Genomic DNA, 17,604 nt, shown 5'->3' on the forward strand with positions numbered 1-17,604 from the left:
AGCAAGGTGGAGGTACTTTAAAAATCACAGACCAAGAAGAGTAGAGTGGTGGGTGAGGCTCAGGGAGGGAGGGAAAATCTCCCAGTCAAGATGTGCCTGAAAACCAAAATTCAAAATCCCTGAATAAAACCAGTGCTAATAAATAAATTAATAGAGTCAATGCTCAGAGGATGAGTCACTTCAGTCAGAATAGATTATCAGGACAATATGACAAAAATTAATATAAATAAGTTTAGGAGTCTCAAAGAAAAAGGAATAACATCCAATAAAAGGAACAATAATTTATAAAACAAAAGTAGGTAAAAATGAAACAATAACAGGTAGATATGAAAAAGTAACAAAAGAATTTATGAAAATGAAAATATAGCAGATAAGCTTTACCATCCACCCAGCACTCAAATCTAAATTTAACTTTAACTCATTGTAATTAGAGTTACTTTTCATTTAAGGGCTTAAGGAGATTAATTTTTCAGTTTTACTTTTCTGTGTTATTTAGAAGAACTTACATAGAGGTATACATGAATTTGGAGATTAAAGGCCCCTTAAAATGATCACGGTCCAACGCATTTGCTGGTCTTGGAATTTAGTTCTGCTCCTTTTTCTTTCGTTTAGATGTTTTGTGGTCAATCCATTTTCTACCAGTAGCCAAAGTGATATTTTTGTCCTGTTAACTCAATTTTAAAAAATTTCAGTGGCTTCCAATTCAGTCCTGAAAGGGCCTAAAATTCAGGAACATATCTTAAAATTCAGGTTGTTTTTTGGGAGTGGCACACCTGCCTATGTTGTACATAAAAGGTTCTGTTTCTCCCATTGTGAGTTTTGGCGGCGGTAACACTCTCTATGAGGGTCGACCTTCCAGCACTACCCAACAGCCCAGATAGTGGAAAAGTTCAAGCTCCACACATGTCACACTGGACCTGAGCCCTGCAAGCTGCAGTAGCAACTCCTCTCCCTTGGGGGTCTTTGGAGGTACACAACCACCCACAACAATCTATTTTCTCTAAGCCCTGGGCAGCTTTTGTGGCCTCACTACAATAAAACAAACAAGGCCTCCTGGCTTGTCTTATGGGCCCCCAGTTATATCAGAGCTCATATTCAGCATATATGATCATGTATCTTCTGCCATTTTTTTAAGGAGACATGTTTTGAGGCATTACTTTACATTTGGTTGGTATGTAGAGAATTTAGAACAAGTAGAAACCAAATATGGGACACGTGAAGTTTTACTTAACTGCAAGAGAGGCTGCCATAACTAACATCCTTCTACATGAGTCACACCAACTCTCAACCAAATAATACTCAGCAGTTCTGATGGCCAATGTCCTTACCAGAGACAAGGGTGTGACATCAGCCAATAGAACTTGGAAGCCTGTAATGGTTAATGTAGTACTTACTGAGCACTGAATAAGCTGTAATAGTGAATGTAGCACTATGGCTAGTGACGAACCCATCTGTACTAGGCACAAGCTCAGAGTTCCCTCACCATCTCGTATCTCCACCATCCTCTTTCTTGGTCCCCCAATTGGCCTGAGTCACCCCTCCATTTCTGAACTTGGGCGAAGTGCTGGAACTCAGTATGAGATCTGGTTTCCTGAATGGCCATGAAGAGGCTGGGTTTTTGCAGCCTCACAGATTGAACAATGACAAACGGGAAGCAGAAAATGGGTGAGAAGCAGGCAGATAAATATTCCTCATTTATCACTTCTGCAATCCTCTACAAGGTATGGTTTATCTTCACAAACCTCCTGGAGAATTCCATTAGCCCAGAGAGCATGAGTGGCCCTTGCAGTTTGCTATGAAGAGGTGGTGGCCTGTTAAAGTATCACATCACTTTGCATTCTTCCCTTTTTGCCTCTCTATCACTATGGCTCATCTTGCTGCCCCACTGAGTGCCCAACCTGCCAGCAGGAGAGACCTCTCCATGGGATGGCAAGAACGAGACCGCCACCAACTAGATCAGATCCCTTCCACCTTGGTGGGGTAAGCCATTTGTCCTTACTGGAATCCATGAGTTTCCTGGTAATGGGATTGCCTCCAGCTGCACCACGGTCCACAGTTATTAAATCCTCATCTGTGACCTGGATTCCCATACAACACAGTCTCAGACGAAACCACCCATTTCAGCCAACAAGGTGCACCAATGACTCCTGACCGTGGAATTCACTGGTGTCACCATGAACCCCGCCATCACTCAGGGGCAGCCAGTCTAACAGAACAATGAATTGGGCTATCGAAGGCTCAGCCGGCGCATCGACTGCGCGAAATGTCCTATGGGCTTGAGCTTCTGTCCTCCAGTATGCAGTCCATGCCCTGAACTGACACCTGATTTTGCTGCCATGTCTGATATAACTGCAGCAGATGGGGCCAGAAGTGGCCCTGCTCACCGCCACACGCGGTAATCCCTTGCAGGGTTTGTACTTCCCATCCCCATATAATGGGGCTCAGCTGGCTTAGAGGTTTTAGTTCTGGGGTGAGGGGAGAATGTGACACAATAAGGCTCTACTGAACTGAAAACTGACTCTACCACTGGCCACCTTTGGTTCCTCATACCAGTGACAAACAGATCAAGAAGGGAGTGACGATACTGCTGGGGTCACTGAGGCCAATTGCCATGAGGAGTTAGGTTAGCGGCACATCTGAGATGGGAGAAGAACGTCTGGATAGAGCCCAGGAGGTTCCCATCTCTCAATACTTCCAGTCTGGTAATGGCTGTTAAGGGGCAAGGAAACAAGGAACTCAGACCCCTCGGGGCAAACGTCACAGACGAGCCAAAGTGCTAAGGCAGAGTGCAGATGATCTCAAACTGGCGGTGAAGCAGGAAGGTAAGGAATGAATCAATTACAGTGTCGGGACCAGCCACAGCAGCAGAGAATGAGCTTGTTTCACAGTCTTCTTGCTTCAGTCCTCCAGGTGACCCCAGCTGGCCCCCAGGAAGGGGACCCTGTCGCTGACCAGGACTTGTACCTCCCATCTTAGGAAAGGGGTGGAGACATCTTTGTTCTCTCAGGAGAATGGAGGTCCCTACATTGCAGTCGGAGGGCTGATACCATGGGAGGGCACGAGCAGACCTGAGTAGCGCAAGGTGTGGAGAGTATTGGACACAAACCTTGTGCACCTTCTCAGATTCACTCGACCGCCTCCTGCTCTGTCTCTCTCGGCTGGTGTCTCATCTTCGCCCAGGTATTGCTTCACTTCTGGACTTGCATAAAATGCCATAGTGGGAAAAAGGAGACAGGAGCGAACGGGGCAGATGAATTCCCTCCCCGTTCTTCCCTCTGCAGACTGCTCAGAGGCGTGTTTTCTCCTTGCATGTCTTCTGGAGAAGTCCATGCGCCAGACCTGCATGCTGTATTTCTCTGCAGCTCATTGAGAAACGACATCAGCAAGTAACACACTGCACTGCCTTGTCACTTTTATCTTCTCTCTGCTTCACTTCCAGTTTCTGCCTCACTGCCCTGGAACTGCATCTCCCAGGCAAAGCATCAGCTCTTTCATCCTTGCCTTGGGCTACGTTTTCTAGAGAACCTTCATAAAAATGTTCACGGGCAAGAATAAAGTTGATAGGGCAGCAAATTTGAATCCAGACACATGGAAAGACAAGAGCTCTTGGCCTGGAGCAGAGCACTCAGCCCGTGTGTGACTTTCATTAAATGCTAGCTTAAGCTGACTCTGATTCGCTTGGTAAATTCCCCTCCAACCTTCCAAAATCTAATTCAGCAAGTACTTCCCATGGTCTATGACATAAAGGCATTGTGTTAAGAAACTGGAGATGGAGTAGATATAAAGATAAATAAGACACATTTTCTGGCCTCAAAAAATGATTCATCTTGTGAAAGAGACAGGCCTATAAATTGCAAGCTGCTATTGAGTAAGCAGAGGGAAATAAATTCAAAATAAAGGGGGTGGTCACTTTATGAAAACTCATTGAGCTACACTCATGGTTTACCTACTTTTCTGTATGTATATTACACACATACAGTATGTTCTATGTTACATACATATTAGTGATTAAAAAGCTGGCTTTAAAAACACCAAATGGAAGGATAAGCTGCCAGTGGTGGGAGCTCAGGAGACAGAATGACCCTTTCTGTCCCAGAGGGATCAAGGAGGTACACTGGCGCAGAGTCTCAAACAATGAGGGGACTCTACCCTGGCAAAGACTAGGAGGAGGGCCCAGCCAACACGAAGCAGCCAAAGGAGAGGGTCCCAGCCATGGCCTGGATTGATGATGGGTGTTGTGAATTAAACTGTGTCCCCAGAAAGATATGCTGAAGTCCTAACCCCCAGTATCTGTGAATGTGACGTTATTTGGAAATAGTCCTTGAAGATATAATCACGTTAAGATGGGGTCATTAGGGTGGGCCCTAATTCAATATGACTGGTGTGCTTATAAGAAGAGGGAGAGAAACACAGAGGTACACCGGGGAGAAGACGGCCATGTGACAACAGAGGCAGAGATTGGAGAGCTGCATCTCCAAACCAAGGAAAACCAAGGATTGCAGGCCAACACCAGAAGCTAGGAAGGCATGGACAGATTCTCCCCTAGAATCCTCAGAGAGAACAGCCCTGCTAACACCTTGATTTTGGACATCTAGCCTCCAGAACTGCAAGACAATACATTTTTGTTGTTTTAAACCACCCAGTTTATGGTGCTTTATTACAATAGCCCTTAGGACACTAACACAATGGCTCAACAGATGAGTGGAGGAATAACCTTCTAGTATCTTGTATACCGCTGAGCTGCTTTATTCCCACATGCTGATCATGGGGCTGCACTTCTCCCCTTCACAAGGTCCCCACCCAGAAGACTCAGCCACTGCAGCACCCACGCGGCTCCTCTCATTACTGGAGCAGCCCTGCCCCAGAGCTGCCCTTCCCGCTCAAACTTCTCCCTCTTCCTATACCACAGAGTCTGGACAGCCAAAAGTGACCCACGGCAAAGATTTCAAGGATTCAGATTCTGCCAATGACACACATTCACACAAGACTTAAATGTGGAAGCGAGATAAGAGGCGAGCGAGCAGGGTAAAATGTATCCATTGCATTGGCAGGACTGTCACAGAGGAGCGTACTTTTGCAGCCATCAGTTTCCCAATTCCATGGCTCCCTCGGATAGCGTCAGCAGTCTGCCCCATCACAACACAGGAATCAGAGTCTGGGGACCCAGATTCTCCTGCCTCTCAGACTCCAGCTGCTCCTCCAGCTTCCCAGCGGGGAGGAAGCTGCCTCGCCCAGCAGCACGGCCTTTCTGCTAACTTTAGCCAGTCATTTCTGCTGTATGTGGCTGAGCCCTGGCGGAGGCGCTTCCCCGGAGGCGACATCACCTCGGAATGGACACCTGTGGCTGCAAACAAGGTTTGATGTTTGTTGTTCAGGATCCCTGGCAATCAGGGCACGCACAGGCCAAGCCCAGGCATTTGCAGAGGTTTTAAAATCTGGATCTAGAAATGTAAAAAAAGTGTGCTCAGAAAATGCAAGCCACTGACTGAGAGAGACAGTCACAATAAATAAACCCAACAAAGAACTTGTACCAAAAATATATAAAGAACTCCTAATTTTAGGATTAGTAAGAAAGAGGCCAATCACCCAATTTAAAAATTGGCAAAAGATGTTAACAGGCACTTCATAAAAGAGGAAATCCAGATGGCTAATGAACTCATGAAAAAGTGCCCAACCTCATCAGTTATCAGTAAACACACATGTGCCCCATGACCCAGCAATTCCACTCCTACAGACTTTCCATCAGGGATGTGTACACGTAGCTACGAAAAGGTATGTATTCGAATGTCTGCAGCCCTCTCCCTAATAGCTAAAAACTGAAGTCAACCCACACATCTGTCCACACTAAAATGGATAAACAAATGGTGGTTTATCCATTTGGCGGTTTACCTAGATGGTGGAATATTATACAACAATGAGAATAAATGCATTAGAACTGCACATAACAACCTGAAGACCGTCATAAATACCGGGGGTGCCAGAAAAATGTATACACATTTTAAGAAAGGAAAAAATTGTATTAAAATTGTAATACTCAATATATACTGATAACAAAAGATGAATACAAGTCATGTGTATACATTTTTTTGGCATCCCCGGTATTGAGTATTACAATTTTAATAGTTTTTTCCTTTCTTAAAATGTGTATACATTATTTTGGCACCCTCTGTATAATAGTGAGCAGAAGCCAGACACAAAGAGAACTTACTGTGAGATTCCACTTATAGAAAGTACAATAATAGGCAAAACTAACCTCTGGGGTGAAAAGTCAAGACAGCGGTTCCCCTTGGGGGAACAGTAATACGAGGGGACTCCCAGGGGGGGCTGGTCACCTTTTATTTCTTCAGTGGGGGTGGTGATTATTCAGTGTGTTCATTTCGTGAACATTCCCTGTGCTGTACACTCATTTGCCTACTTTTCCTTATGCATATTGTACTGCATTAAAACTTTATATTTAAAAGAAGAGATATGGGGACAATTCTTTCCGGGCAGAGGTGGCAGCAGAGGTACTGGTGCCTGGGTGGCATCAACATCCATGTCTGGGTGGCAGTGTCTTTTCCAAAATGGTCTGTGACACGACCTTTGTCATGGATCTGGCCGCTCAGCCTGCCTTGTTCTCACCTCTCCTCTGAGAGCTCCATTCTCCTGCCTTTCCAGGGATCCTGGGAGACCCTAAAGAGGCTTCCGGCAATATCTTTTTTTTTTCCTTAACATATCCAGAGCTGGTTTTCTGTCGTTCTTGACTAAGAACTTGCTGGTACACATAGGCAGCAGCTGCAGAAGGGATGTCAGAAGGCAGAGAGGGCAGTGAAGAAGGTCGTGCAAGAGACACAGGCAGGAGAAGATGATTTCGGATCTTCTACCTCTTAGGCCACGGGAATGCTGTTAGGACCCTTCTGGGTCTACATACAAAGCTCAGTTTATTTGTTCTAACTACCAAATCCTGAGGGCTTGCCTGAGAAGTGTCTCATGTGGATTAGCCCTTTAAGATGTGATTAGAAAGGTAGGAAGGTTATGTCCCTGTTCCAGATGCAGAGGCTGAGGCTTGGAGATGTGGCAACTCGCTGGAGATCCCAAAGGGGATCAAGCCACTAGGGCCAAGTCTTGCCTTTTACCCACCAGGCTGCATGGACTTGTCCCCCGCCAGGTTCCACTTGTACTTCAAAAGTCATCAAAGCTGGTCAGATGGCACCATTCAGAAAATGCTCAACATCAGAAGTGTCCCATCAAACAGAAGCATCTACTGTGCAGCATTTACTTCTGGAGATGAGACTGTCACTATGAGACCTGACACTGTTTCATTTTGCTTCTGGCCTCATTCTTTGCCACTTAAAAGTTTCCCTTGAGAAATGTTAAATAAATGCTGCTATAAATTCTACAGGAAGGACATTTCTAATGTAATTTTTAAAATAAAAATAAAAAAAGAGACTCAGGAGCCATTCTCCAGTTACTGAAATTCATGTCACTACATTTTTACACAAATGGGGGATGACAGACAGTAACTTATAATGCATGGCATACTTATCCATACAATTATCATCTAGGCAGTACTTCACTTTGTATAAGAGTCTGTCACAAACATGACTCTTTTGATCCTCATAAGGGCTCCTAAAGTGGGCAGAGCAGCTATTGATTTGTTTAGCAAATATTTATCAAGCCTATTCTATACGGCAGGCACCTGTAGGAGGGAATTAGTGCCTCATTTTATAGCTCTCGGAAAAGGTAAATCACGTGTCCCAGTCCATAGCACTGGTAAGACACAAAGCCAGGACTGGATCTGGGTTTCTTTGCCACCAACACAGGGTTCTTTCCATGGAGAATACTGAGGTATCCATCCAAAAAATATGTGTTGCTTTCCCTTGTAAATTGCTCACTGTATTTGCCACTTGTGAGCTAGAACACATGTTCCATGAGACACAGACCTGGCCTGTCTTGTCCCTGCCCAGCTCAGAGTTAACACATGGTGAGAGACAATGGGCTGGCTGAGTGAATTAACGCATGAGTGTCACACAAGGAGCGGAACAAACCCAGTGAGATGACCAGCCCTGCCCCCCACAAAAGTTCTGCTGACTTCACATGCTGAAGGTGAAATAACAGGGTAACAACACCCCATCCCACCAACATCCCTCACTGAGAATTCAGTAGATCCTTTTAGTGGTTCCATCAAAATATCAGAATGTCATGCACCACCCAGGAACACCTAAGGTGGTTCCTAAAATTATTAGTTGGAAAGAATTGTCACAGAATATTAGGCAAATGCTTTAGATCTCAAGTTTAGACTAAAAGGTCATGTCAAGTAGAAAATGGAAGAATGTGACACTTTTTCTACCAATGCAATATATTTCCAAGTTACTACAGTTTTGAATTGTGAGGTTGGTCTGGCTAAAGTCTCACCCCTGGACTTCACTGAGTAGAATTCGAAGTGCTCTCCAGCACGCCTCCTCAATCTCTCAAACGCATCCGCTTCCTTCACTGCAGCTGCCCTGCTCAGCCCTGCTCTGGGTCATGGTCCTCTCTCGCCAGGACAACACCCACAGCCTCTTCATCAGTTTCTGCATCTCACCTTGCCCCTGCTGATCCACTCCTACGCTACATTTTTCTAAAACTTCACTCTGAGTCTGTCAACATGCTGCTTTAAACCCTTCACTCTTTTTTCAGGGTGAAGTCCTCACTCCTGAATATGACTTACCAATTCTTCCCAGGCTAGCTCCTGCCTGCCCACTGCTTCCACCCCAGCCTGCTAGTCCTCTGGACTGAGATACTGCTTCTTCCAAGAAACTTTCCTTACATGTGCTGCTATGCTCCCACAGTCCAGCCAGCTTCCTCCTTCACGCACTTACTATTGGGTTGTCGGAAAAGTCATGAAGCATTTTTGCAACGAAAAACACAGAAAAAAAATGTCATGACTTTCCCGACAACCCAATATATCACATTCTGATCAATGCTTTATCCATCTTGTGCAGGGTGGGGTCTGTAGCTGTTTAATTCACTGCTGTATCTCCAGAATCTATTATAGCAAGTGTTGGCCACTTCGCTTGAGCTCAGTAAATATTTGTTAAATGAATCAGCTCAACTTGCAACAACTTTAATTTGATCACAAAGCTCATTGTTCTCCAAAGTAAACAATGTTTTGGTGCAAGGTGTTTTTTTTTTAATTTCAAGTGTACAAAACAATGCAATAGTTATACTTTTCACCTCTCACAAAGTGGAAATCTCCCTCCCCCAATCCCCCATATCACATATATCTATTACAAATGCAAGGGTTTTTTTGACAATCATGATTGCCTTAAACATCCATTTAGGTAAAGCAAGTTTAAAACACCTAGGAAATGAGTGTTCTTAAAAATCCATCCACTTGAAAAATAAGTGACAGCTAAGCAATGAACACCATTAGGTTTTCTGTCACCATTAGGCTGAGGAATTTTTTTAAATGCTCATCTTAAAATTTCTAGCTGTTTCAATAGCAGGTTTAATAGTCTCATCAAAGAAATAGAAGACATAAAGAACCAAATGGAAATTTTAGAACTGAAAAATACAATAATCAAAATAAAAAATTCAATGATGGGTTCAACAGCAGAAGGAAGAGACAGAGGGAAAAAAATCAGTTAACTTGAAGATAGAAACAATAGAAATTACCCAATCTGAACAATGTAAAGGAGATAAACTGGAAAAAAAATGAACAGAGACTCAAGGACCTATAAGACTATAATAAAAGAACTAACATTTGTGTCACCAGTGTCCCAGAAGGAGAAAGAGAAGAAAGAAGGCAGGGCAGGCAAAGTATTTGAAGAAACAATGGCTGAAAAGTCCCCAAATTTGGCAAAAGACACAAATTTACAGATTCAAGAAGTTGAGCAAAACCCAACAGGATAAAAAAAAAAGAAATCACATCAAGACATATATATATATATATATATATATATATATATATATATATATATATATATCATAGTCAACAACTGGAAATAAAAAGACAAAGAAAAATATCTTGAAAGCAGTGAGGCAGAAGAAACACCTGAGAGGAAAAACATTTTGAATGATAGAGGATTTCATCAGAAACCATGGAGGCCAAAAGGAAGTGGCACAACATTTTTCAAGGACTCAAACGACTGTCAACCCAGAATCCAGTGACAATATCCTCCAAGAATGAAGAAAAAGTAAAGGCATTCTCAGATGAAGGAAAACAAAGAGAATTTGTCAGCAGCCAGACCTACCCGAGGGTGGGAAAAAATAAAGCTAAATCAAGTTCTCTAAAAAGAAAGGAAGTGATAAAAGGAATCTTAGAATATCGGAAAGGAAGAAAGATCATGAAAAGCAAAAATATGGGTTAAGACAATACTCCTCTTGAGTTTTCTAAATTGTGTTTGATGATTGAAGCAAAAATTAAAACACTGTCTGATGTTCACATGTCTGTAGAAGAAATATTTAAGACAACTATATTATAAATGGGGGAGAGGAAAGGAACTTACAGGGAGGTAAGATTTCTATGTTTCACTAAAACTGTTAAAAAAAAGTCACCAGTACTCATTGATAAGTTATGAATATATATTTGCAATATGTAGATGAATCACTTTAAAAAGTTATTCAAAGAGATATATTCAAACACACTACAGAATCATTAAACATAGAGTTATCATATGACCCAGCAATTCTAATCCTTGGTGTATACCCAAGAGAAATAAAAACATAAAAACATATGTCCATACAAAAACTTGTACAAAAACATTTATAACAGCAGTATGCGTAATAGCCAAAAGGTGGAAACAACCCAAATGTCCGTTAATGGATGAATGAACAAAAAAACAAAAAATTCAGTATGTTCATACAATGGAATTATATTCACATAATAGAATATTATTCAGCCATAAAAAGGAATGAAGTGTTGATACATGCTACAATGTGGATGAATCTCAAAAACATACTATTTAAACATAAAAGTTAAAGAAGACAGTCACAAAAGTCCACATATTGTTTGATTCCATCCATAATAGTCCAGAATAGGGAAAAACATAGAGACAGAAAGTAGAAGAGTGGTTGCTTAGGTCTGGGGAGCAGAATTGGGGAGGGCAGGGTTTCTTTTGGAGGTGATAAAAACTTTACAAAATTGACTGTGGTGATAGTTGTACATATCTGTTAATATATTTAAAACCATTAATTTGTATCTTTTAAATGGGTGAATTGTATGGTATATGAATTATATCTCAAAGATTAGAACAAGAATAACAACTGCAATATAATGAAAGACACAAAGTTAAGGAGTTCATAATGATACTAAAAAAAATAAGTCATCAGTAACCTTGGGGGGATGGTAGGACTCCAACTCATTTGTTTGATAACTAGTGAATAAAGGAAAGCATACAGCATTTTGCTGCCATTTCCATATTAACTAAACCATTGGGTAACCAAATGATCGATGATGGGAAGTTCTCTTTATAAAATTATTCCCACTAATAAGTGCAGAAGGAATAATAGACTATTACTTTACAACTTGTAATGAAGTAATGGGTCTAGAAAATTATCAACAATGGTTGCTGGTGTGTGTGTGTCTGTCTGAGAGAGAGAGAGAGAGAGAGAGAGAGAGAGAGAGAGAGAGAGAGAACCAGATAATATGTATCCCCTTTCAAATATACTTATAAACCATTTTGGCAATATAATTGAATCTTACTTTGATTGAATCTCTAGCTATCAGATTACAGGAAATAAAAGAGATCAAAAGAGTATAATAAACAACATTATAGACATGAAATCAGCAAAATCCAGTCCCTGGGGAACTACAGAAGAAATGACCCAGCTTCTTCAACAAATAAATTACAAGAGGACACAAAAAGAGAGGCAAAGAGAACCTACAAATCAAAAAATATTGGGGAGCCCCATCCCCTTTCCCTTACAGTGCTAAGGCCATGGGGATTTGGACGCTGCAGCCGGCAGCAGCCGGCAGCAGCAACTGTAGCCAGGCCCTAAGGCAGAGGGGCTTGGCCAGCATCACCAGCAAGGTCAGTACCACCAAAGTAAAAAAGAATTCCTCCAGCATGACTGGCTGTGCAGAAACTGAGGAGATTTGGCTGCATGGCTGGGAGGACAGTTTCATACAGCAGATTGAACAAATAATATATTGAAAATAATGAACTGAGAATATCAGAAAAAAAACTATCTCTAGCGATGAAGAGAACCTAGAAGCAATGATGTCCCAATAACAATGAGCATAACTAGCACCCAGATTTTGGCTTCTAGAACCATTTTCCACTAAAAGGAACCAGGGCTCATCAGAGAAATGGCAGATCCAGTACAAGATGAACCAGGGATGTTCTGCTGTGCCAAAAAGTAAGAAAGTGTTCAAAGAGTGATGGGGAATGTCAAAAGGACACAGGAGCTAGTTTAAAAGGCCTTCTCCTAGCCAAAATCAATATAAATGACAGTTACAGATAATAACCCATTGGATAAGATAGAAATCCATGAGTTCATATGATATAAATAAATGATTAAAATGATATAAATAAATTCCTTACAGTACAATGCCTACTAATAAATGTAAAAAGAATGCTGTTATTAGAAAATCACCAATTGGCACCCATCATAACTGATTCAGGTAAGAATCATTGGAGGGTGCTAAAACCAAGTGGGTGAAGATTTGGTAATGAACATGGTTTTACATAGAAACAAAGTGTTTCCCCATAAAAATACTTCCTAATTACTTATTAATTAATAATTATAAAATTCATTAACTTTACATTGGAGAAATCTGGCCAATACCATCTTAACCAAATCATAAAAGTTATATCACTACTAGCAAAACAAATCAATATCAGGTGCCTCCTGGTATGATACACTGTAAAAACTACAGTAATGCATCCTGTGGTAGTCTTGCACAAATGCAGGACCTGAATCTAAACATAAGGGAAGACCAGGCAACCCTGAATTGAGTCACATCCTACAAAATAACTGGCCTGTAGTCATCAAAAATGTCCAGGAAGCAATGGAAAAATGGAGGAACGGAAAAATGAAAGAACGATTCTAGACAGAAACTAAAGTGACAAGACACAACAACCAAATGCAATCTCGGGTCCTGGATTGGGTCTTGCACCTAACAAAGGACATGATTGGGACAATCAGCAAAATATGAACAGGGTCTAATAGATGGTAGCATTGTATCAATAGTCACACTGGGATGGATGAAGATATATATCAGAATATCCTGTTTCAAGGAATATACTCTGAGGTATTAAGTGATAATGGGGATCATGTCTGAAACTTACTCATAATATAATTTTTAAAATATATGTATAAATATAATACATAGAATGCCAAAGTAAATGTAGTATATTAACAATTGTGGGATTTTAGGGAAGGGTATTATATAGGAGTTCTTTGTACTATTGTTGTAACTTTCCTCTAAGTTTGAAATCACTTCAAAACAAAAAGTTTATTTTAAAAATCTGAGGCGAAATACCAACACAATGAATAGACCTTATTTGGATCCTGATTTCCAGAAACTGTAAAATAATTTTGAAATCAATGGGGTCATTTTAACATTGACTGGATATTTGATAATATTAAGGAACTATTATTAAATTTTTAGGCACAATACGCCATTTGGGTTATGTTTTCTTAAAAACTTTCATCTCTGAAAAGATACATACTGAAGTATTTATAAATATTAATTATGGGTGGCCAGGTGGTTCAGTTGGTTAGAGTGTGTGCTCTGAACAACAAGGTTGCCGGTTCGATTCTCACATTGGCCAGTGAGCTGCGCCCTCTGCAACTAGATTGAAGACAATGACTTGAGCTGAGCTGCTGGTGGGTGGCTGGATAGCTCAGCTGGTTAGAGTGCGTTTCGATTCCCGCATGGGATGGTGGGCTGCGCCCCCCGCAACTAGAGTGAAAATGGTGATTGGACTTGGAGCTGAGCTGTGCCCTCCACAACTAGGTTGAAGGACAACGACTTGACTTGGAGCTGATGGGTCCTGGAAAATACACACTGTTACCCAATAAAATTTTTTTTTAATTCCTTTAAAAATATTAATTATTGTTAAAATTATTATTTTAACTTAGTTATAAAATTAAAGATGTCTTGGATTTGCTTCAAATTAAGTGAGGGTGGGCAGGTCACAGACTGACCCTAAGGTGAGACTTGCTGACACTAGATGATGGAGAAACAGGGTTCGTTCATTATACCAACATCTCTACTTTTATGTGTCTGAAAATTTCCAAAATAAAAAATAAAATCTATTTAAGACCCACTGCATTTTCAGTTCTTTCCAGTGTATAGCAATTACCAATAGCAGTGCTGAACAACTTTGGTGATGAAGGGGGCTTCTTGCGTCCCAGTGAGCCAGGCACAGAAATGAGGCTGTATACTGAGTGTCTCAGGAAGAGAAGAATGACAGGTCCCTAGGGCACACAGCTGGACCTATTTTGAGTGTAGTTTAGGTCTGTAAATCCAAATTCTCCTACACAGAACAATTCAGGATACTCTTGAACAGATCTTTTTTTGAATCATCACACAACCTTTTTGCTGCAGCCACAGTCAACAGGATGTTGCAGCCACCTAGATTCTTCCTTTTACAAGTGAGCTGTTAGCTAAAAATCCAGGAGCACTAAGACATACCCTCAAAAACTACTACACTAAGCAAAGGAGGAAAATCAGTTACCAAGCCAAGGAAAAGACGGAAATGCCATGAATTAGAGGTCAATTAAAGAAACACTTGAGTCAAGATTTAACACACCGAGGTTAATTACAAATTTGAATGCACTGATTACAAGTTTACAGATCCGATGATCAGACACAATTTATTCAGGAATAAATTCGTGGCCACCAGTACTATAGGCATTGATATTAATATTAAATAGTCTTACATAAAAGTGACTCCCACCAAGTTTCAATTGAAGCAGAAACGGTAGCTCAACTCCTGTCAGATCATAACAGCAGCCTGCAAAACCAAAGGCCTCACACCATGGGCAATAGCAGGCTTCCAAACAGAGGCCGTGTTTAAAACAACCATCTTCCCTGCTTGGCCTGTTCCTTCTTTCATCAGTCAGCATGGCAGATCAGGCACTAGGTTCAGATCAGTGAACAAAACAGATGAGGTCTGGGCCTCCACGGGGTGGTAGCTCTCCTGGGCCCCCATAACATCCAACAGGAGTGTGTGACCTTCTGCCTCCCTTCCACCATTTGGCCTGAACCAGAGAAGGGCCCTGTCAGCAGAGGGAGTCTCCCTATGACAAGGTTCCTGAACTCCAGAAGGCAAGCTCACAGCCTGGCTACCCGCAAAAGAGACATGGCTGCGTCCCGCTCTGGCAAATCCAGCCCTGCTATCCTTAACTGTACCTGGGGTTAAACAGGGAGTTTCCACTAGTTCGGCATTCACTACTAGCAAAACCCTTACATCTAAAACATCCTTTCACTTAGGAAAGTTTAGCAAGTACGTTTTCACAGTTTATTTCAAACAGCCAAGCGGGGCTGTTTACAGAAGAGGAAAGTGAGGGTCACAGAGGTTTGGAATCTTCCTCCCATATTAGGCAGGGCTGACTTGTGGAACAAACAGAATATGGTGGAAATAATAAAGAGTGTGACTTTGAGGATAGGTCAAAAAAGACATTGTGGATCCTTATTCTCTTGGATCATTCTTCCTGGGTAAAGCCAGCTGCCATTTTGTGAGGTCACTCAAGCAGCCCTTTGGAAAGGTCCACAAAGCAAGGAACTGAAGCATTCTGTCAACAGCCAGCACTGCTTTGCCAGGCATGTGATTGAGCCACCTTGGAAGTGGAGCCCCCATCCCCAGTCAAGCCTTCAGATGGGTGTAGCCCTCATGAGACATCCCAAGCCAGAAGCACTCCTACTAACCACCCACTCATGAATTCTATTTTTTTTTTAATTTTTATTGGGTAACAGTGTGTATTTTCCAGGACCCATCCATCAGCTCCAAGTCAAGTCGTTGTCCTTCAACCTAGTTGTGGAGGGCGCAGCTCAGCTCCAAGTCCAATCACCATTTTCTCTCTAGTTGCGGGGGGGGGGCGCAGCCCACCATCCCATGCAGGAATCGAACCGGCAACCTTGTGGTTAAGAGCACGCGCTCTAAGTTTGAGCTCTGAGCAACAGCGGTTCGAGTCAGCCCGAGCTGAGCAGCCGTGAGCTGCCAACAGGTGGCGGGATGGCTCAGCTAAAAAAAAATAATAATAAATAAAGAGCACGCGCTCTAACCAGCTGAGCCATCCAGCCACCCACTGGAAGATCAGCGGCAGCTCAGTTCAAGTCATTGTCTTCAATCTAGTTGCAGAGGGCGCAGCTCACTGGCCCATGTGGAAATCAAACCAGCAAACTTGTTGTTCAGAGCAGGCACTCTAACCAACTGTGCCACCCAGATGAATTCCTGACCCACAGAAACTCAGGTGTTTACTACTGTTTTAAGCCACTAAATTTTTTTTATTGGGGAATTGAGGGGATGGGAACAGTGCTGGGGAATTGGGGGAAGGGGAATAGACAAGTTGCTGTCATTTTGTTCTTCAGTCTAGTTGTGGAGGACGTTGCTTCACTGGCCCAAGTTGGCACCATCATTGCGCTCTTCCCGGGCGAGGCAGATCAGTCGCCGGCTTCTGGACGGCCGCTCACTGCGGCTGCTGGCCGCTCACGCTGGCTGCTGGCTACACACGGTAGCCCATGGCAACCCACTGCCACAGGGGCTGCAGCCTACGCCGTCGCCAGCGACTCACGGCAGCCCAGCTCCAGGTTGAGCTGTTGTTCAGCATCTTAGCTGCAGAGGGCAGTGTCACTGGCCCTCATATGTGGGATCTGAACCAGGGCCCTCTGGCGTCCCAAGCCAGTTCTTAACCATCGCGCCACTCGGCCGGCCCTTAAGCCACTAAATTTTGACATGACTTGTTATACAGCAATAGATAACACAGAGGGACATTGAGACAACCTCTCTGAAGATGAAGAGTATGGCCATGTAGAAGGGTTAAGTCCAGCTGTGTGGGACAGAGAAACATCTCAGTGAGGACAGATGTTGCCTGGAAACACATCTCAGCTCAATGAAGGAAGGATTTTCTAGTCAGAGGATCTAGAGCACACCAGCTTATTGTCGGAAGAAAATGTTTGCTCTCTGTCACCTGCAAAGTTTGCTCAGAGGCTTGGGCTCATGGGGCAGAGGTGCCATACAAAGAAGTCAATGAACAGCGAGATGGTTGGACTAGATGACCTTTAAGTTCCCTTCCTACCTAGAGATTCTTATACCGCCATGCCATGCAACTTAACGAGGGACCTGGAGGAAACCTTGCTTGTCAGTTTCCCAGGCACCGAAGACATTTCAGCTAACAGTTACTGAACACTGAATGAATGTATGTTGGGCCTTCTGGGAGGAAACAGACAAAGCCTGAGTTACTGGTCCTGCCCTCAAGCTGCTGTACATGCACATAAATGACATAGTGTCATCAAGTACAAACTAGAGCAAGAAGGGAGGGGGAGCAGGAGGACTGCAGCCCAAAGCCAGGGAGAATGTCTAGAAGGCTGCAACAGCAGGGCAGGTCATGAGGCACTCAGGTGAGAGAGAAGGCACTATGGGGAACTGCTCAGAGGTTAAGAAAGCCCTAATCCCATCTCCAGAAGGTAAA

General features: G+C 42.7%; 1 protein-coding gene across 4 annotated transcripts in view; it reads right to left on the bottom strand.

Moving 5' to 3' along the window:
- Positions 1-17,604, bottom strand: part of OSBP2 (oxysterol binding protein 2) — a 176,950-nt gene that overhangs the window by 146,054 nt on the left and 13,292 nt on the right. Inside the window, exon 1 of one of the 4 annotated variants that reach the window (XM_019643136.1) lies at positions 5,073-5,400. The exons of the other annotated variants lie outside the window; for them this stretch is intronic. The gene's annotated coding sequence lies outside the window, so the exon portion shown is untranslated. Of the gene's footprint in view, positions 1-5,072; positions 5,401-17,604 lie in introns of those variants that run through there. 4 annotated transcript variants of the gene reach the window in all.

The sequence above is a fragment of the Hipposideros armiger genome, unplaced genomic scaffold (genome assembly GCF_001890085.2).
Source record: "Hipposideros armiger isolate ML-2016 unplaced genomic scaffold, ASM189008v1 scaffold_75, whole genome shotgun sequence".
Taxonomy (NCBI): Eukaryota; Metazoa; Chordata; class Mammalia; order Chiroptera; family Hipposideridae; genus Hipposideros; species Hipposideros armiger.